The sequence below is a fragment of the Medicago sativa genome, chromosome 7, assembly GCF_051527215.1.
Source record: "Medicago sativa cultivar Bolivia chromosome 7, Bolivia_mono, whole genome shotgun sequence".
NCBI lineage: Eukaryota > Viridiplantae > Streptophyta > Magnoliopsida > Fabales > Fabaceae > Medicago > Medicago sativa.
The window spans coordinates 25,926,372-25,949,605 of record NC_140755.1 but is presented as its reverse complement, the minus strand read 5'-3'; the positions used below and the strand labels follow the sequence as shown (position 1 = coordinate 25,949,605).

At 30.8% G+C, this 23,234-nt stretch overlaps 3 pseudogenes across 2 annotated transcripts; 1 reads left to right on the top strand and 2 right to left on the bottom strand.

The window, feature by feature from the left end:
* Positions 1 to 661: 661 nt before the first annotated feature.
* LOC146905183 (heat shock 70 kDa protein 4-like) lies at positions 662 to 2,810 on the bottom strand (annotated as a pseudogene). Its single transcript, XR_015019440.1, has 2 exons — positions 2,567 to 2,810; positions 662 to 2,159 (listed from the first exon to the last, which is right to left on the bottom strand). The product of XR_015019440.1 is annotated as a heat shock 70 kDa protein 4-like (transcript).
* Positions 2,811 to 7,175: 4,365 nt separating this feature from the next.
* On the bottom strand, positions 7,176 to 9,338 carry LOC146905182 (heat shock cognate 70 kDa protein-like; annotated as a pseudogene). Its single transcript, XR_015019439.1, has 2 exons — positions 9,035 to 9,338; positions 7,176 to 8,725 (listed from the first exon to the last, which is right to left on the bottom strand). The product of XR_015019439.1 is annotated as a heat shock cognate 70 kDa protein-like (transcript).
* An 8,028-nt stretch (positions 9,339 to 17,366) lies between these two features.
* On the top strand, positions 17,367 to 19,839 carry LOC146905181 (heat shock cognate 70 kDa protein-like; annotated as a pseudogene).
* Positions 19,840 to 23,234: the final 3,395 nt, after the last annotated feature.

The window sequence follows — 23,234 nt, the reverse complement described above, 5'->3', positions numbered from 1 at the left end:
GGTCATGCAATACTTAGGGATCATGGTACATCCCTATTTAAATTAATTACTCGAGATATGTATTATACCAGAGATTCAAACTCACATCATATCTTATCTACTGAAAATAACAATGAACAGTAATCATTCTTTGCTGATCCAACACCTTTCTATTAACTACTCAAACTATTTATTATATCACAGTTAACTTCTTTGCTAATCCAACACATTTCAGATTTGACCAAATAGCTGAGTTGAATAAAGGTTAGGTTTTCAGCGAATAATAATAGAAAATTATTAAGAATTATACTAATTGTCAAAGTACTATATATAATCGATAAACTACGATTTCTGGAATAATCCTCAGGTTTCTGCGGTTCTGTAGCAACAGACGATATGTAAAACGTTCAAAATTGTGGGAGATAAGAGTGTTTTATTGATCCCACAATGAGGATTTCCCTCAATGGAACAAGGTACTCATTTCAGATGTGTAAGTCTGGTATATATATCAGTTTTTAATGCAAGTTGATATTGTATTGGTAAAGAACATATCAATTATCGATCAATTGACTGCATTCTGATTTCTGAAGTACCAACCTTCTAGCATAGTTTATGGTAATTTGCAATCAAAGAACGCAAAACAAGTAGTTCTGACATATAAGACGAGAAAGCTGAAATTCACGAATGCAAATCAAATAACTAAAAATACTCAATTCCCTCATAAATCTATCCATTATTTATTATAGATGCAAAGAGAATTCAAACATTATACTTCTCAATATCCTCAAAAAAATGCAGACATTTTAAGTTACTTCCAGCTAGTTTCCATCAAGGAAACCTTCACACTTCATGATTTCACAACTGATCTTGTTCACATATAGCTCACAAAGCTTTCAGCGTGGATTTCGCAACTCAAACCTTACATTTTCATTTGATATTATGATATCTTTAGAAATGGTTTCTACCTCAGCAGAGACATTTAACATACCATCAGAATCTGTAGCACAGCATACACTGATAGGATGGCCAGATTGCGAAGTAGAAGGAACCGATATATTAAACGAACCAGGAACAGTAACTGTCATTCCAAGACCCTCTTGAAAATCAATAATGACACTAGATTTGTTATCTTCAATTGTAACATGTAATTTTTTGTTAGTCCACATTTCTCCTTCTTGCAATGATTCTGCATGAAATAACGGTGTACGACAATGACAGACTTCCATTATTGAAACATTCTTAAGGTTTCCGTTCAACATAGCAGCTTGGATAGCTGCACCATAAGCAACAACCTCATCAGGGTCAATTATATTGCAATGATTCTTCGCCTTCTTGAAAAATTCATGCAATATATTTTGTACTTTGGGAATCCTAGATGAGCCACCAACAAGGATTACATCATCAACACTACTCTTGTCCATATTAGCATAAGTCAAACAACTCTCAACAATATTCATAATCTTTTCAAAGAGGGCCATGTTGAGTTGCTCAAACTTAGCCTGAGTTATTACGGAACAAAAGTCAATACCATGACATATAGCATCAACTTCAATCGTGACCTCAGAGTGGTAAGAAAGTGTCCTTTTTGCCCTCTCACACTCGGTTTTCAACCTCTTAAGGGCCGTTGAATCCCCAGTAATGTCAATTTTGTACCTCCTCTTCAACTCGTTCATAAAATGGCTCACCATTCTATCATTAAAATCTTCTCCTCCAAAGTTAGTCGCGGACGTCGCATTTATTTCAAACTTGTTATCCTTGACAGAGATAAGAGACACATCGAAAGTTCCACTACCAAGGTTGCATATACAAATATTTATATTTTTAACACAATTACCTCTCTTATGAAGACCATATGCAAGAGCAACAGCAATTGGTTCATCAATTATCTCCATTACATTAAGGCCAGAAATAACACCAGCATGTTTGGTGGCTTAATTTTCGCTGAGAATCGTTGAAATAGGCAGGTACAGTAATTACTGCATTTTTTATAGGTGACTCCAAAAATTTCTCTGCAATCTCTTGCATTTTTTTGAGAACCACAGATGATATTTCTTCTGCAGAGAAGTGATTTTCTTCATTGGGTTTGCCATTCGTACTAGAAATGACCTTAAAGGGCCACAACCGTAGATTATTCTGAATTATAGGATCACCATATTTCCTTCCAATCAACTTCTTTGCATCTGCAAAATAAAAAATATTGGTTACTAGCATAAGACAATGTTTTGTCGCCCTAGTTAACAACGCGCCTGATAAAACTTGACCTAATGTTTTGTCTAGAAAGAAGTCACTTCCTACAAATAGCAGCATATTCTGACTTGTGATCAAGTTTACTCGAAATGTCGTCCACTACTAACTTGATATCAAGTTCTATTGCCACTCGAGTAAATCCCAAATTCACAAGCCACTTAAGCGCTTACCTTAGGCCCCAACAACAAAACACTTCTTATTTAGTAACTAATTTGTTGACCAAAATATTTTGATCTCCTTATTGGTCACTTATTTGTACTTTTCGAAGTAAATCATAGCAGAATAATGATGATAACTATATGCAGGAACATAAAAAAAAAAAAAAAAAAGAAGAAATTACCAAAGATAGTGTTTGATGGGTTAATGGCAGCCTGGTTTTTTGCAGCATCACCAACAAAAATTTCGGAGTCAGTGAAAGCAACAAAAGAAGGTGTAGTTCTGTTGCCAAATTCATTGGAGATGATCTCTGCTCTATTGTTTTGCGCATTCCATATAGCAACACGTGAGTAGCTTGTGCCAAGGTCAATTCCAATCACAGGTCCCACAATTTTTTTGGCCATTTTGTTCTAAGTTTGAATGAGACTGTTCTACTCTAGATATATGATCTAAAATCACCTTTTTTTTTTTTTTTTTTTTGATAACTGATCTAAAATCACCTTTGAAAGAGAAAGAGAGAGTATGAAATAGGAATGAATAAATTCGGTTGGGTTTTATTTTTTGTTTTTGTTTTTTTTATAAACGTGACAACTTTAATCAAAATCATAAAGGCCTAGAGTTGTGTGCATGCATGTGTTTTGAAACCATAACTGAATTTACTATTTGTATCTTCCTATCAAAAGGCATGACTGCTCACATAAACTTTTGATATATCCGTTATACGCCCAACCTTTTGACTTCTCAGTACTCCCTTCTCTTATAAAGACTTCAATGCAATTAGTTGATTTTTAAAACTAGGGTCTTGTTAACCGGTGCCCCGGAACACTGGTTAAGGAATGTCAAAAAGGAAAATTTTAATGAAAAATAACACCTTTTTGACTTTTGAGAAATTGATTACACAATTTCCGATGTAAAAGTTACTATATTTGCCTAAAACTAATATATTACTCCCTCCGTTTCAAAATACATGTCCAATTTTTGCAATGTGCACTATTCATTTGACTTACTTTGACCATACTTTTTAACTAATGTATGAATACAAATATTAGCATGTAAGATGTTGTTTGGTTTGTCTCGACAAATATTTTCAAAATATTAAATTTTTATAATTTTTTACTTTAGATAATTAAAGATATTAACGGTCAAAATTGTGCATTGGCATATGTGAAGTGGTTGACTTGGACATGTATTTTGAAACGGAGGGAGTAATTTTGTTTGCAAAAGTATACTCTTCCTTTTTAATTTTATTTCGGAAAACAATTTGTCTTTTTTTTTTTTTAATTTCATTTTGGTTGATCTGCATACGGGTTTTCAAGCATTAAATTTAAAATTCATATGCCAACGTGCAGGGTTGTTCCTATGAAATAGGTGGCTCGACTCTCTTTTAAAATAGGCCCCCTAAAATAAAAACATAATTTTTTTTGTGTAGCTAAACTTCATTAAAAAATCAGAATTAGAAGAACTTCTAAACATGAAACGAAATAAAAAAAATTAAGTGAAAGAGAGGTGAAATTTACCTAACGGTGTCGTTTGGATTTATCATTCCTCCGCTGTGGGAAATGGGAAACAAATGATTTATGCAAAAAAGAAATGATTGCTGTGATTCTTTTTATTGAAATAACTTTTCAAATTGACTGATTGAGTGATTATATAAATTGGGGGTGGTTTGGTAGCATCAGATTTATGTTCAAAGGAGAATTAGAGTCTAGAAAAAACTCAAACGTGTACCGAAGAAAGAAAAAGAAGTAACATATATTTATTTTATTTATTTAAGTGGGGTGTGGTATTAGACTTAATTTATTTTTTTGAGGCCCATAGCTTTTGAAGGCCCGGCTTGATTGAGCTGCTTGCGCACCCCCAAGGCCGGGCCTGCCAACGTGAAAGAAAGACCATATTTGAAGGAAATGCTAACAAGTGCCCTAAATAAATGCATTTTCTAATAACCTTAAATAGTACTCCCTCCGTCCCATAATATAAGGAAAAAAAAACTCATTTTCTTTGTCCCAAAATATAAGCAAAAAAGACAAACTTTTATCCTATTTAATTTTGTTTTTTTAAAAAAATCTCTTTTCCAAGAAAAACTTTTGTTTATTCTCATAAAATTAAATGAAAATTACATTCAATTTTCTCTCTCTTTCATTTTTTCCATAACCAATAGCCAATGAAAATTGTTTTTACATCTTCCTATAAAACGTTTTCCAAAGAAAACACAAAAAACTATACTTCAAATTCTTATGTTTTAGTTTTCTTAATAAGTGTGATTTTTTTTTTGCTTATAATTTGGGACGAAGAGAGTATATTTTAATAGAGAGTGATGAATTCAATGCATTGGAAATTGAACTATTTAACTTTTTCAATAAACATTTTTTTATTAAGGAATTCTTTAAAAGTGTCGTTAGGACAATAATTAGCAAAACCCTAAATTTAAATAAGCGCAAGGAGATTTCTATATGTTGTTGTTTAAAACCTGAATGTTGTATAATTTGAAGGATAAAAAGGTAAATTAACTTTAAATTTTTTTCCCTCTCTTTGTGAATGAAACATATTCAATTAAAATATCTCATTTCCTCTCCCCTCTTATGAACCAAACATGTACTATTTATTTAAAATACTCCCCCTCCCTTTCCCTTCCTTCGCCTCCCCTTTATTGAACCAAACAGACCCTTAAGGTTGCGTTTAAATAAGTTTTTGGTTCCTATAAATTTTTTAAATTTCATCTTTTAGTCCGTCTAAATTTTTTCATCAAGTTAACCCTACAAATATTTTTTGTCACCAGCTTTGGTCTTGTCTTTTAAGTAAACTTGTGTATATCCTTCACATTTTTCAATGAATTTTTTATAAAGATGTTTAGAATATTATAATAATAATATAATATGATGAAACTTTTTTTTAACAAAATATGAATTTTTTTAACATTAGTCAGTTTCTTCAATTTTGTCCCTGAACGCAATATATTTGCACTTTTTGATAAACGGTAAATTGTACTGTTGCGAAGAGCAAACAAATTGTATTCAAGGACAAAATTGAAAGAAATTGACTAGTGTGTCAACATAATTTGAAAGTGATTACAAACCCTAATTCCCTCTTCCATTTTGTTGCGACTAGTAACCATCGAGGTAGATGATGATGGGAGGTGGTGCACATTAGTGACATTGAAGCCAATCATCTTCATAACATTTGTGGTTAATGTCATGGACTAATAAAGTCAGCAATCGAGTATTGTGTGTTCTTTTAAGTAAGGGATCAATGTGACAACAAGTTACACTTCTATAGATCAAAGTGACTATTTTTCCATAATTAAAGTATAACATAGATGAGATCATTGAAGTAACTTCATGGCACAAGTCTAAATCCTCTTATTACAGATTTATTTTTTACTTATAGTGACTAAAAATTCACTCCTTAAAGTAAATATAAGTGGGAATTCGGAATTCGAACCCTGACTCCTGCATACTTCAACGTTCCTGCCAACTTAGATATGCTCACAAGGACTAAAAAGAGAAAAGAATCATAGAATAACATCAAGACTTATAACTCCACTCAAGTTATGAAACCAGAAAAGAATCATAATATAAACCCTAGACCTTACAACACATTTTACAAAATTTGAATTAAGCGAAGTGAATGCTTTTGATGAGCATTTCAATTCAGAAAAATAGATTCACATCAAGATTTAATACACTAGAATTCGATGTATGAAGCTAATGGTTAAATTTAATACTCACTTTAAAATTTTAAAACCGGGGTAAACATTAGGAAGTACTAGTGAAAAGAATGCTCATCTTTCCGCTTTTTTTATTTAACGTTTGAAAATTATGAAATGTTTTTTATATAAATGTTTGTTGTTTTCAACTTATAAAAAATAAATTCTTCAAAAAAAAAAAAACTTATAAAAAATAAACTATTCATGATTATGTATTTCAACTGATAATAATACAATATAACAAAAAAATATAATTTAAATTCTTTTTTTAATGACACCAACAACAATTTTATTATAGAAAAAGTTGTTTAAGAGTATAATTGGAATGATGAAAAAGTAAGTATCAATATACTCATCTAGTTTGTTACACTTTTTAAATGATAAAGGCAAAAGAAACAAAAAAAATAATATATTCATATCGTGTTTGTTACATTTATTTTAATATTTAAATTTATTCTTATCTATTTGTTACATGTGTTATTGTATTGCAAATTGAGGGTATTTTTGAAAAGAAAAATCAAACCCAAAAATGCTGAAAGGGGTAGTTTTATTTATATATAGTATAGATAATTGTTATGATTAAGATCATCTTTTACTGTATCTTTCTTGACTGAACAAGAGCAGAATGCAAGCATACAATGTGAGGCATTATAGTCAACCCAAAATTCAAACAACGTTTTGAATAGTTTTGGAACTAACTTTACAAACCAGTATTCATTCATCAACTGAACCGGGAGGTAACAAAAGTGCCCTAATCAAAGAAACCTGTAAGCTAAACAAATGAACTATTACCAGTAAGATGAATATGCGAAATCTTGCTTGTAACATATTCAATGTGATCACTTTATCAAAACTTAACCGTTTGATAATCGAAGTAAAGTTTTAATTCTGCAGTAAAAAGATACTCTCAAATCAAGCTCCTTTAACTGATCAAAGAAGATACGAACACATGGTATATAATATGTAGCAACACCAAACAAGATGCATTAATGCAGAAATTTCTGATTTTCCATAGGTAAATGATGGACCAGCACTCTCATTTTAGCAATCAGCGGACGAGAGAGATATATAACTAATAAGTACAAAGATGAAGTTGATAACAGAAAGTAAACTAACATTAAACTATATTAGATAATATCTTTCATAATTTTTGCAAATTTCACACACATAAAACAAAATATAATAACTAGCTAGTCAATCTGAAGAATGGGCTTCACCACACTCTTCAATTTATTCAAACAATTCACGAACAACGCTGTCTCCTTCTCTTTTCTTGAATCAAGTATATCTTTTGCCTTTAAACATTCCAAATCGATCTTCATTTTTTCTTCAGGACAAAGCTTTGCACTTCTATCAATATCTTTCAAAGCCTTGTTTATCTTGTAAACATAATCATCCAAAGCATTCACTGCTTTAACTTTTTTCTGGTACTTTTCATCTTCAGCCTTGTATTTCTCAGCTTCTTGAATCATTCGGCTAATCTGCTCAGTTGTCAATCTCCCTGTATTATTGGTTATGGTAATCTCTTTCTTATTTCCAGTACATTCTTCCTCAGCAGATACAGTTAAGATACCATCAGCATCTATGTTAAAACATACATTCAAAGAATGGCCTCGAGGATTAGAAGGGTTGCAATCAAGATAAAACAAACCCAACAAGTTGTTATCACTAGCCCTTGTCCTTTCACCCTCACAAACCATTATCTCGATAGAGGATTGGTTGTCTTTACTTTTGTTGTAATCTTCTGTCTTCTTTACAGGAATGGTAGTGTTCTTAGGAATCACAACACTCATCAGATCTCCTTTGGAATCCTAGAGGAGCCGCCAACAAGGACAACATCATCTATATTGCTCTTATCCATATTTGAATCATTAAGACACGTATTCACCGTCTCCACACACTTCATAAAGAGGTCCATATTGAGTTCATCAAACCTCGCACGAGTTATCACAGAACAAAAATCGAAGTTTTCAAATAAACCATCTATCTCAATTGTGGTATCAACTGCGAATGAGAGTGTTCTTTTTGCTCTTTCACAAGAGGTTCTCAACCTTCTAAGACTCTTAGTGTTCCCACTAATGTCTACTTTGTTCTTCCTCTTTATTTCCTCTACAAAATTGTTCACCATTCTGTTATCAAAGTCCTCTCCTCCAAGGTGTGTATCCCCGGCAGTGGCTTTAACTTCAAAGACTTCACCTTTAATTTTGAGTATAGACACGTCGAATGTACCACCACCAAGATCAAATACGAAAATGTTTCTCTCTTTAACACAATTACCTCTCTTTTGAAGTCCATATGCAAAAGCTGCAGCAGTTGGTTCATTGATTATCCGAATTACATTAAGGCCGGCAATGGCACCAGCATCTTTGGTGGCTTTACGCTGAGAATCGTTGAAATAAGCGGGCACAGTAATGACTGCATTCTTGACAGATGATTCCAGATATGCCTCTGCAATCTCTCGCATCTTTGTCAGGACCATAGACGATATTTCCTCCGGAAATAGTTTCTTTTCTTCACCCTTGTACTTCACAACAATCATGGGTTTGTCATCACGACCAGCAATTACCTTAAAGGGCCACATATTTAGATCATTCTGAATGATTGAATCACTATAATTCCTTCCAATCAACCTTTTTGCATCTGCAAATAAATAAAAATAGCGGTAACATATATTTTATTTTGTTAACCTAAAAGTTATGTAGCACTTACACTTTACATCAAAGGCATGTTCAATAATTAACACTGGTCAATGTCCAGTCCAATACAAACATGACACCGAGGCATGTAACAACGTTAAAACACTTTTATTTTCACCAATTATTACTAATGTACGCGTGTAAGTGTCAGTGTCATGATGTGCATGTGCTTTATAGGCCAAAAATGCAGCAGAGAAATAATACTAACTAAAGTAATTTATTATCCATGCAGGAGTACAAAAAGATAAATTACCAAAGACAGTATTGGATGGGTTAGAGGAAGCCTGGTTTTTGGCAGCATCACCAATCAACCTTTGTGCGTCAGTGAACGCAACACAAGAAGCTGTGATTCTGTTCCCTTGCTCATTGTAGATGATCTCAGCCCGATTAATTTGACTATCCCAAACTGCTACACATGAATATGTTGTGCCAAGGTCGATTCCAATTGCAGGTCCCTCATATTTTTTGGCCATCTCCTTTTTCAAAGGAATGAAGTATATCGTTGAGGGGATTTAAATTTCTACACTTCGGAAGAGTGAGAGACACATAAAATAATGAGAAAACAACAACAGCAGCATAAAAATCAGATGCAGTTTTCAGCTTCAGATGCGGAAAATAAAACAATAGAACAACATCGGCAGCAAAAAGATAGCGGCAAACAGAAAACAACAACAGATTACTAATAACCAAATTTCCCACCTAAATGGTCTCATAAAACTCATTCAAAGCAAACCAACTGATCTTTACTTACAAAATGAACTAGTAGGTGGCTTTTATCATTTCACCAAATAAATATGATTAACAATATTCTGAAATATTCCTTCCATATAGATATAATTGAAAATTCTCAAATCAAAAGAAAAAATCAACCCATCATTATTTTTAACAAGAGGCACACTCCAAAAAACCATACTCTCACACTGTGAGAGTCTCACACTCACATTACTCCATATTCAATCCCATTCAGATCAAATTCCAATCACACCCACACACACAAAAAAAAAAAAAAAAGCAATCATCTGAAACAAACCGCATAAAAAGATCAGCGGTAATTGAGAAAGAAGCCATACAAGCATAGTAGTGGCAATTTTCCCTTATAATTTTTTTATAATTGAAAATTTTGAAAGGTTAAATAAGTTTTTCCGTCCTTAAAAAGTTATCAAGTTTTCTGGTAAAAGTTTAAGATAAAAGTAACGAAAATTTCAACCCTAATCAAATTTTGAGCTCTTTTTTTGGATGAACTTTTTATAATGTTTTAAAAATATGGATAAAAACATTCAAAAACAAGCATTGACTCATCAACTGTGACTATAATTGCGTGCAATTTTTCTTTGTAAAGATGAAAATTAAAATTTGGTAATTTTTTTAGAGACAAAAAACTTATTTAACCCTATTTCAAAATCTAAGTTGAAGAGAAACAGAAACCCTAAGTTGAAGAGAAACTCAAAAGAAAACGAGCAAATAAAAGAGAAAAGACATAAATTAAAGAGACAATAGAGGAAAAAAGAAGAAAAAGAAAAAAGAGAAGCAACCTATTAATTGCAAAGAAAGAGGTTCTTGCTGAGAGAAGAGTTGGCGTGGAGTAAGGTTTATGAAGTCTTGTTTGTTGAAAGAGTGAGAAAGTATGAAGGGCTGAAAAGACGGCGGAAACGTTTAGGTTCTACTGCTAAATGCTGATATATATATATATATATATATATATATATATATATATATATATATATATATATATATATATATATATATGGGTTTTGCTACAAGCCACGCTTTGGTGGTGTCTTTTATCAAGCCACACCTTAAGGTGTGATTTTCACTTTTTAGTTATAACTTTGCTAAAAGACACCTTCATAAAAGTAAGTTGGTGTCTTTTCGCAAATGCTCATAGAGTAACTTGCTAAAAGACACCTTCACAAAAGGTGTCTTCTAGCAAAACCCTATATATATATATATATATATATATATAGAGAACATATCTAGTGAGAATGACTTCCTTATGTGAGAATATGAGAATACATTATCAGCCATTTAGATTAAAATGAAAGGCTTAGATTTAAAGTACCAAAATAAACATCAGGTGGACTATCACCTTCTTCTTTTCATTTCCACGTTCCAACTTCCAACACAGCTCCTAAACCAGCATCTGCATTTCTCCTTCTTCTCATAGTCGACAACACCTCTTCTTCTCCTTCTTAAGATTTGATTTTTTATTAAAATTGTTCAATTATTTGTTGATTTACGATATCCAAAATATGAAAAAGCAATAAACAAAAAAGACCAGGTTTCATGCTTTTTATTCAATAGTTCTAATGCCAAAAACTTGATACGGTGACAGGAAGAACATGGAAGGAGGTTTGGGACCTGTGGTGGAAGGCGGAGAAGAAGAAAGAACACATAAGAAAAGAAACGTGTATGGGTTTTCCTTATCCCATGATACTTCACCTATCTTTTAATTTGTAAATCCCTAATTCTTAACTGAAGTGTTTTTCAAAAAATTAGGGAGAGAGAGTGACGAGTGATTAATCACTGAATTGTGTATTATTTTTTGTGATGGACTTCAAAAAATAAACAATCCATCTCCATTCAGATCTGATTTTGTATGTTAATGATGGTGTGAAGAGTGATTATCATTTATGGATGAATAATTTCTCAATCGTGGAAATGAAAAGAAGAAGGTGATGGTGCACCTGATGTTTATTTTGGTACTTTAAATCTAAGCCTTTCATTTTAATCTAAATGGCTGATAATGTATTCTCATATTCTCACATAAGGAAGTCATTCTCACTAGATAGGTTCTCTCTCTCTCTCTCTCTCTCTCTCTCTCTCTCTCTCTCTCTCTCTCTCTCTCTCTCTCTCTCTCTCTCTCTCTCTCGAAGTATGTTACTGCTAATTTAATAAGGGTTTTGCTAACAAATACTCCAAGAACGTTTTTTAAGAATCTCAAAAAAAGTTTGATGAATATCTATATTATATATAAAGAAAACAACCCTTTCAGTTCTTTTGGGTTGAATTTTTTCTTTGCAAAAATGTCCTCAATTTTCAAAACAAATAATAAATATTAAAATAAAAATGTAACAAACACAATTGTCCAATTTTTTCCTTTATCATTTAAAAAGTGTAACAAACTAGATTTTTTTTTAAGAAGAAGTGTAACAAACTAGATGAGTGTATCTATATTTACTTTTTCATTATCCCAATTATACCCTTAAACAACAACTTTTTCTCTAATAAAGATTTTTTTTGAAGGAATAAAGATTTTTGTTGGTGTCATTAAAAAGATTAGAATTTAGCTTATATTTTTTTGTTACATTGTTGGTTTCATTGAAATATATAATCATGGTTAGCTTGATCTATTATAATTTGAAAGAAAAAACATTTATATTTTTACTTTTAATCAAAATTAAAATTTCATAAGAAAAATAACGTACATAATTTTTAAACGTTAGCGCAATACAAAGAGCGGAAAGACGGGCACTTCGATATAATAATAATAATAATAATAATAATAATAATAATAATAATAATAATAATAATAATAATAATAATATTCCTAAAAAATTAGTAATAATTTATATCTATATCTATACTATATATAAAGGAAAAAAACCCTTTCAGCTTTTTCGAATTGGCTCTTCCTCTTTTTAAGAATGCTCTTAATTTTCAATACAAATAACACATATAACAAATAGATAAAAATAAAATTTAATATTAAAATAAAAGTGTAACAAACACAATTGTCCAGCTTTTTCCTTTATCATTTAAAAAGTGTAACAAACTATATGAGTGTATTTATACTTATTTTTTCATTATTCCACTTATACCTTAAACAATAAGTTTTTCTATAATAAGGTTTGTTGTTGGTGTCATTAAAAAATAAGAATTTAGATTATATTTTTTTGTTATTATATTATTGGTTTCATTGAAATAGATAATCATTTTTGATTTGTTATAATTTAAAAGCAAAAAACATTTATGTTTTTACTTTTAATCAAAATTAAAATTTCGCAAAAAAATAACGTTCAGAATTTTCAAACGTTAGCGCAGTAAAAAGAGCAGAAAGACGGGCACGTCAGTGCCCGTCTTTTCGCTAGTATAAGTTAAAGGACCCTAATAATGTTTTTTAAGAAACCCACGAAAAGAAAGTTTGACGATATATAAGTTAAAGGGTTAAATATGTTTTTGGTCCCTATAAATATGTCAATTTTTTCAACTTTCAGGGTCTGTTTGTTACAGATGAAAATAAAAGTGATTTTCACATAAAATAATTTAGAGATTATATTTTAGAGATTTTATGAAAAATCAGAATCTATTTTGCGTTTCTTTACCACAATAAAAATCACTTTTTTAAACAAATAATTTAATTTGTTTGGATACAACTATATAAAATGGATTTTTTGTTACAAAATTAGTTCAATCTTTTAAAATGTATTTTCTCTCTGCTCTAATTTTTTTTTTTTAGAAGCTGCTCTTTACAGCTTCTCATTTGAAGCTGTTTTTAGATTTTTTTTTAGATTCTGATTTTTTTTTTAAAAAAGTTGTAACAAATGTATGCAAAACTCTTAAAAGTGATTATTTTTCCTGAGAAAAGCTATAACAAAGGGGCACTCAGTCCCTCAAAAATTTTCCATATCAAATTTTGGTTCCTACTTTAAAGTAAACTCATATGTTGAATTCATATTTTTTAATAAAATTTTGCAGAAAAATTCATAATATTATAATAATCTCTCCAAATAAAATGGATTTTTTTTAACAAAACATGAATGTAATATGAAATTATATATTTTTTACGGTTAAAAATTCATATTTAATCTGTGTTTTGTTATAAAATTCTAATTATTTTTGATTTTTTTTTTTACAATATTCTTCATATTCATGCAAAATCACATTAAATAATACAAAAATTAACTTAAAAATAAGGAAAAAAATAGTGATTGAAAATTTTATAGAGAATAAAACTTAAGGAAAATTTTAGAGGGATTAAAACGAAAAGTTGGTATATTTATAGGGATCAAAAATATATTCAAGCCTAAGTTAAATATATGTAAAAGTCATAACTACATAATTTTCAAGGTAAAAGTTACTAAATTTTAGATGCATAATTAACAATGCCCTAAGAGCACTTTTTAGCATTTTCCTATAATATTACTGATCATTTTAATTATTTGACAATTGAACAATATTTTATCCTTTTGTGTATTTTTCCTACAAACTTTCATTCATTATTTCCATGTTTACAATTTGAATTTTCGTAAAAAAAAATACAAATAAAAACAAATTTACGTGTAATAAGTCACTTCCCAGTTTCAAACATCCAAAGTAGAGCTGTTAAAATGGGCTATCTGGTCCGTTTGGGGCCGGCCCTAACGGACTTCAGACTTTATTGGGCCGGGTCAGAAAGCCCAGTTGGAATTTGGGCTTTAAAAATACTACCCGAGAACCCGACCCTACACGGCAATGGGCTAAAAGGGCCGACCCGTGTTAAAAATTACTTTTTAAAAAAATAAATAAAAATACTCCTAAAAAATTTCTTATAACTAATGTTTTCAATATGTTTAAATAATGCTAACACAAAAAAATTGTAAACATTTTCATACAAACGTCGTAAACTAAAACGGCGAATAAAGTATAAATAAATTACATATGTTATGGTTATAAATATTTATACATTCGATCTTTAAAATTATAAGTAACGAAATGAGTCAATATAATTTTATATTACTTTTATATTTATCTGTAAATTCATCGAATTTTCACTTTTATTTTTTTACATTGATAATCAACTAAGTAAAGAATTATTTAAAACATATATATAATATATAGGATATTTTTGTTATGCGGGCTAACGGACTACCCGCGGCCCGTTCGGGCTAGCCCAAACGGGTACCAGGCTTTTCAGTGCTGGGCTAAAAAACCTTATAAATATCCGAGTTTAATATTTAAGGCCCAATCCCTATAATTAATCGGGCTAAACGTGTTTTCCCATGCGGACCAGCCCGTTTTGATAGTTCTAATCCAAAGAATTAGGAACAAAGACAATAACATAAAAATAACTTCTCACTAATAATCTTATACATCTAACAATGAAACTAAACTGTCTCTGTGAGCTTAACTCGGTTGGTAGGTACATTCCATAATATATGTAGGGGTTAGCGTTCGATTCTCGGACGCTCCACTTATTCACCTTAAAATGGTGAATTTCTAGTCACTAGACTATTTGACCCAAAAAAACTACTCCCTCCGTTCCTTTTTAAGTGTCTTTTTAGGATGAATTTTTCGTTCCTATTTAACTGTCTTTTTGGTATTTTAAGGGTACGATTTGTCAATTATACCCTTTGTCAATTACTTTTATCTTTTTCAGTAAAACTAATTAATGCTTTCTATTTGGAAAATAAAAGTTTGTATTTTTAAACAAAGTTTGTTTGTTTTTTTTAAACAAAATTTTGTTCCAAACAATGGTTTCAAGAAGATTTAAAATTCTATAAATAAGATGAGTAACAATTGTTAAAAATTTTAAGTGTGTCTCTAGCATTAGTTGAAGCCTTAACTTCGATTAAAGGAGTTGAAATTTGTTCCAAAAAATGGTTTCAAGAAGAGTTAAAATTCTATAAATAAGATGAGTAACAATTGTTAAAATTTTTAAGTGTGTCTCTAGCATTAGTTGAAGCCTTAACTTTGATTAAAGGAGTTGAAAGAAAGTTAAATTTTTCTTAACTTTTGATAAACGTGAAGTTGAAATAATTTTTATATTGACTTACGATAATTAAAAAGATGTGCACAATATTTAGAAAATTAAAAATTGTTTGTTATGAGAGAGAGCGTGCGCAAAAAAATAGGAATTTGTTGGAGAAAATGATAACAATTGTTTGTTACGGGAGAAACATAACATATTAAATTTATTGGAAAGATAAAGTGTGTGAAATGGGAATTTATTGGTGGATTAAAATGAGGGTATAATAGGAAGAAAATGTGCAAAAATACACATTGCTATTTTAATGTTAATTTTCTAAAAAGACACTTAAAAAGGAACGGAGGGAGTATGAAACTTAATTACTACCAATAATACAACTTTTTCCTATTCTAATTATTCCGAATATACTACTCCCTCCGTCCCTATATCTAAGCACCCTTTTGACTAAAAATATGTCTCTAAATATATACGCTTTTCAAATTACTAGATGCATTTATTATTTATTCTTATTTATTTGTTACACTTTTTAAAGAATAAAGAAAACAAAATTGGACATATATATATATATATATATTCATAGCGTGCTTGTTACACTTTTATTTGAATTTATTCTTATCTATTTGTTATATGTGTTATTTGTATATATTGAAAGTTAAGAGTAATTTATTATTCAAAAAAAAAGTTAAGAGTAATTTTGAAAAGAGAAAAAGTCAGTCAGAAAAAAAAAACATGTTATTTTCTTTATATATAGTACAAATTAACTTATAAAGTATAGAAATAATTTTATTTAATATTAAAGTTATTTAATTAATCGCCCAAGTCATTGATATTTATTGTAACATGCACTTATTTTTTTTATATTCTAGATGCTTCTTATTTGGCTAAATAATATGATGCATAATATTTTACATGTTGATTTAAAAGAATTAGATCATATTTTAATTATATTGTGATATTTTTGTTATTTATTATCTTTTTGTTGTGAAAATGTGGGTAATGGACGCGGGTACGAGAGCTTAGATACCCATAAGGTTTGGAGACGGGCAACAAATGTGTTGCCTACGAGGGTACACTGGCGGAACCAGGGGGTGGCAAGGGGGAGCCTTGGCCACCCCATCTTAAAAAAAATAAATTTTTTTATACCCTAGAATTTGCATAATTAATTTGGCAGAATTGTAAATGATACTTTAATATACCAATTTTTTTTGTCTTGTACACTTAACTTTGTCTCCTTTGCCAATTTTAATCATTCTTGTTCATTACATATTGTTAAATTGAGAAACAAGATGGAACCTGAGTTTCTAGCCGATAGCATGTCAGTTTATATTGAAAGGGAAATTAGTGCATGTATTAGTTTCGAGTCAATTATTGATGATTTCAAGTCACTCGGAAAGCGTAAAGTGTCTCTTTAAGTATTTAATGACCGACTTTATATATTATGTAGTTTAAATTTTAAATGATTGATTTTTGGTTTATTACAACTTAAATGTGTTATATGCAATATGATTTATATATTTTAGTTTATTTTGATGGCGCCGTGGCGGCCACCCCAATTTTTTTTGTCTGGCTCCGCCACTGCGAGGGTATATGATCGGGTATGAGAATTGTTTAGAAACACGGGTATGGTGATGACACTATAGTACCCTGCCCAAAAGGGGACTAAAAAAACTCAAAATAGGGGGACGAAAATAATGGGTTTAGAAACGGGGAATTGAAATAATAGGGTTCAAACCATATTTTTACTTTTCTATTAAAGAAAGGGTTTCCTTTACTTGATCAAAAAAAAAAAAAGAAAGGGTTTCCTTCCGAGTGTGTGAGTACAAAACTATAATAAACCCTAAGAGACTAACCCAACAACTTTTTCTTTTCATTCAAGCTTCTTTTGTTTACTTGAACGATCATGGCAAGAAAACACGATGGATATGCTGTGGGAATAGACCTTGGAACAACCTACTCTTGTGTTGCTGTTTGGTTGGAAGAAAAGAACAGAGTTGAGATTATTCACAACGATGAAGGCAATAAAATCACACCTTCCTTCGTTCCTTTTACCAATGATCAAAGGTTGGTTGGTGGTGCTGCTAAGGATCAGACTGCCATCAACCCATAAAACACTGTCTTTGGTATATTTCTAATCCTATTCTCCAATCTTTTATTATTTAATGTTATTCTCGCCAAGTTTTTAGAATTTGGTTACTTTGTAATTCATTATATTGCGTAAAATTACATTTTAATGCATAGTTCGAAATTGTCGTTGAAGTCGTGGTTGCCACTGAGCAGCTAACTTTGATGTTGTGGCAAAATATAGGGAATTATGTTTAAAATTGTGGTGGCGATGCCACTGCAGAGACTTCTATAATCATGATATTGTGGCCTCCTTTAATGGTTTCAGACTGCAACTTAGAACTATGGTAAAATGTGGGTGATGTGACCTCCATCAAATTTGTTGTAATTGTAGTTAGTATCAATAACATCAAAAACCCTAATTTTGGAACTTAGATCACAGTTGTAAACATTAATATATATTAATGCTTATATCCAAGGTTATCAAAATCGGGACTTTACTTCAAGTCGAAAGGGAGTAGCAAAATCGGGACTCGTAAAATCGCAATCAAAATCGAAGGATTTTACTCAAGGACTTTTGTAGAATCGATATAGGATAGCAAAGTCGGGACTCGTAAAATCGCAATCAAAATCGAGGATTCTACCAAAACAAAAATAATGTTAAATATATGTTATATATTGCATATAGTCATAAATGACTAAAATTCAAAGTCCACAAAATACATATACATAAATGTGGGGGGAAGTTAAAGAATGAAAAAAATTTGCCCTTTGGGTATTTATAGAACGGATCATGGATTCAAATTGGGTCAATTTACGAATCGGGTCAAAAATTGACTCTTATTAAAAAAATGAACAAAATCCTTCAAAATCCATCAAAATCCTGCGATTTTGAATGGATTTCACGATTTTGTGCGATTTTATGCGACTTTGATAGGATTTTGCCTGTTTTTGGGACTTTGCTATGGATTTGAGTCGTTGAAGCTACGCAAAGTCGCAAAAACCAGGATTTTGGGACTTAAGTCGCGTTTTTGATAACAATGCTTATATCTATGTTAGCAGAAGAAATGAATGACGAGTGTTAACACTTAACAATTTAAGTTAATTTTTCAGATGCCAAGGGGTTAATTGGTAGGAAGTTTAGTGATCCCGTTGTTCAAAAGGATATCATGTTCTGGCCATTCAAGGTTATTTCTGGTGTTAATGACAAGCCTATGATTGCTGTTAAGTACAAGGGTCAAGAGAAGAAACTATGTGCTGAGGAAATATCATCTATCGTCCTCACGAATATGAAAGAGATTGTAGAGGCTTATTTGAAATCACCTGTTAAAAATGCAGTTGTGACTGTGCCGGCATATTTCAATGATTCTCAGCGAAAAGCCACCATGGATGCTGGTGCCATTGCTGGCCTTAATGTTATGAGGATAATCAACGAACCCACTGCTGCAGCTATTGCATATGGCCTTGACAACAAAGGTAAGTGTGATGGTGAACGGAATATTTTTGTGTTTGATCTTGGTGGTGGGACTTTTGATGTGTCTCTCCTTACAATTAAAGGTGATGTCTTTGAAGTTAAAGCCACTGCTGGAAATACTCACCTTGGGGGAGAGGACTTTGATAACAGAATGTTGAACTACTTTGTTGAGGAGTTTAAGAGGAAGAACAATGTGGATATTACTAAGAATCCAAGAGCCTTGAGGCGGTTGAGAACCGCATGTGAAAAGGCAAAAGGGACACTTTCTTTCAAATTAGTCACTGCTATTGAGATTGATTATTTATGTGAGGGCATCAATTTCTCTTCATCAATCACTCGTGTCAAGTTTGAGGAAATCAATATGGACCTTTTTAACGAGTGTATGAAAACTGTTGAGAGTTGTCTTACTGATTCAAAGATAGAGAAGAGTAGTGTAGATGATATTGTTCTTGTCGGTGGTTCGTCTCGGATTCCCAAAGTGCAGGAATTACTGAGAGACTTCTTCGATGGGAAAGATTTATGCAAGAACATTAATCCTGATGAGGCTGTTGCTAGCGGGGCAGCAGTTCAGGCTGCTTTGTTGAGTACTACAAACTTTAAGAATGTTCCAAACTTGGTGCTGCGAGATGTTACCCCTCTGTCACTTGGTTTCTTAAAGTATGGAGATATTATGGTTGTGGTGATTCCTAGGAATACTTCTGTACCTGTCAAAAAGACACAAGGATGTTCTACTACTACTACAGATAATCACTCCTCAGTCCGCATTATGGTTTATGAGGGTGAGAGAGCAAGAGCTAGTGACAACAACTCGACGAGAATGGTATCTAATGATGGGTAAGAAAGGGTAGTTTGGAATTTTGCAAAAAAAATGAGTTTTTGGAACTTTTTTGGATGATTTTTGGTGGTGAGTGAGTGTGTTGGATAATGATGAGTTGTTATTATATGTGAAGAAGGATCTAGATGCACAATTTGTAGGGAATGAAATGAAATGAGAGTGAAATGGGCATTTTTGGTGAATTTGTGAACATTAGTGTTTTTTTTTTGAATTTTGTGATAAAAAGAAAATAAAAAAATAATAATAAAAAAAAATTGGTGTAAAGTTGTGATTAGAAATGTAATAGAAAAGAGAAGAATTGAAATTGGAATGTTTTTTTTTTTTTGGTAGTGTTTATATATTTTTTTTGGTAGTGTTGAAATTGGAATCTTGTGTAATGAAATTGAGTTTTCTTGAAAATGAAGTAACAAAATAAAAATGTGAAAAAACTAAAATAATAATGCATAAAAAAAAGAAAATTTGAAGTTGTAAAATAAATAACTAAGGGAAAAAATATTAGTGGGAATGCATTTGGCGTGGAAAAAAAGGTTTATTTTGAAAAGTTGACTTTTGGTCAACTGTTGACCTTGGTCAAAGGTTGACTTCAGTCAACAGTTGACATTGGTCAATGTTGACTTTGGTGAAAGGTTGACTTCGTTCAACAATTGATCTTGGTCAATGTTGACTTTTTTTTTTGAAAATTTTTTAGAAAATGAGGAGAAAGAAAACTTTGGTTAGGTCAAAAAATGGGGTATGACATCTATGTTAATTTAGATTTGTAATATTATGTAAAGTGTAATATGTTAATTTAAATTAGTAGTATTATGAAAAGTGTCGTATGTTAATTTAAATTGGTAGTATTATGTAAAGTGTAATATGTTAATTTTAAAATGTGGTATGTTAATTTCGATTGGTAGTATTTGGTAAAATGTAGTATGTTAATTTTAAAGCGTAGAATGTTAATTTAGAGTGGTGCTATTAGTGAAAGTGTAGTATGTTAATTTAAAAAATGTTGTATGTTAATTTAGATTCGTAGTATTAAATAAAGTGTAGATGTTAATTTAGATTGTTAGTATTAGGTAAAGTGTAGTATGTTAATTTTAAAGTGTGGTATGTTAATTTAGATTGATAGTATTAGATAAAGTGTAGTATTTAATTTAGATTATTGGTATTAGGTAAAGTGTAGTATGTTAATTTTAAAATGTTGTATGTTAATTTAGATTCGTAGTATTAGGTAAAGTGTAGTATATTAATTTAGATTGCTAGTATTCGGTAAAGTGTAGTATGTTAATTTTAAAGTGTAGTATGTTAATTTAGATTGGTAGTATTAGTTAAAGTGTAGTATGTTAATTTAGATTGGTGATATTAGGCAAAATGTAGTATAGTAATTTTAAAGCGTGGTATGTTAATTTAGATTTGTAGTATTAGGTAAAGTGTAGTATGTTAATTTAAATTGATAGTATTATGTAAATTGTAGTATGTTAATTTTAAAGTGTGGTATGTTAATTTAGATTGGTGTGATTAGGTAAAGTGTAGTATTTTAATTCAGATTGATAGTATTAGCTAAAATGTAGTATGTTAATGTTAAAGTGTGGTATTTTAATGTAGATTGGTATTTTTAGTTAAAGTGTAGTATGTTAATTTAGATTGTAGTATTAGATGAAGTGTAGTATGTTAATTTTAAAGTGTAGAATGTTAAAGTGTGGTGTATTAAAGTGTGGTATATTACTACTACTATAACAAACACCTCCCTAGCTACTACTACTACATTCACGGCAGCAATTCCCGAAATGCTACTAAGGGAAGAGTGTCTCCCTAAATACTACTCACTCCAATCTCAATCTCCGTTGGGGTCGAGAATTGAACAAATGTTGCGCCTCCATATGTGAACAAGGGCCTAAGAGAAAGAAGAAGAAGAAAAGATTAGTGAAATCATTTTGCAACATTTACAAATTAATAAATGGAACAGATATAATAAACTAAACAAAGGTAAAAGACATACATATTTCATCATGAATCCAACCATAGTTGTGATGAATTCTTCGACAAAGGCGTTAACGACTTCCACGACTATGTCGGCACACCACGTTACAACATAGCGTACTCCGCCGAAAAAACCCAAAGCCATGAGATGTGAGATAGCAACTAGTGTTGGATAAGAAAGATGGAGAGGGAAGGGTGTTGCGACCGCTGGCGGCTAAACGTTGACGCGTGTTGCGATTGTTGAGGAATTAGGGCTGGACGACTGCTGATTTTATATAAGCTATCTTGATCTTTATTGAGCCATCACAAAGATTTTTATTTTGGGCTTATCTTCATTCTTTTCTATTTCATTTAATAATTAATGAAAATTGTTGTTCACATATGTGTTTAAGCTGAATTAATTTAGCTTGGTAGTATTAATTAAAGTATAATATTTTAATTTAGATTGGTAGTATTAGGTAAAATGTAGTATGCTAATTTTAAAGTATGCTATGTTAATTTAGATTTGTAGTATTAGGTAAAGTGTAGTATGTTAATTTAAATTGGTAGTATTATGTAAAGTGTAGTATGTTTGGTATGTTAATTTAGATTGTTAGTATTAGGTGAAGTGTAATATGTTAATTTAGATTTGAAGTGTCAGATAAAGTGTAGTATGTTAATTTTAAAGTGTAGAATGTTAATTTAGATTTGTAGTATTTGTTAAAGTGTAGTATTTTAATTCAGATTGATAGTATTAAGTAAAATGTAGTATATATGTTAATTTTAAAATGTATTATGTTAATTTAGAGTCATATATATATATATATATATATATATATATATATATATATTCATATTGTGTTTGTTACACCTTTATTTGAATTTATGCTTATCTATTTGTTTTATGTGTAAAGTCATCTCAAAAGAAACAAAACATGTTATTTTTTTATACATAGTATAGATTAACTCATAGAGTATACCAATAATTTTATTTAATATTAAAGTTAGTTAATTAATCGTAAGTCTTTGATATTTAATGTAACATGGACTTGTTTTTTATATTTTAGATGCTTCTTATTTGGCTAAATAATATGATGCATTATAATTTATATGTTGATTTAAAAGAATTAGATCATATTTTAATTGTGTTGTGATATTTTATGTTATTTATTATCTTTTTGTTGTGAAATTGCGGGTAATGGAAGCGGATACGAGCGCTTAGATACCCATGAGGTTTGGAGTCGGGCACCAAACGTATTTCCCATGAGGGTATAAGCTCGGGTATGAGAATTGTTTAGAAATGCGGGTATGGGGATGACACTATAGTACCCTGCCTAAATGGGGACCAAAAAACTCAAGAAATATATAATAAGGGGACAAAAATAATGGGTTTAGAAAAGGTAAATTAAAATAATAGGGTTTAAACCATATTTTTACTTTCTCTATTAAAGAAAGGG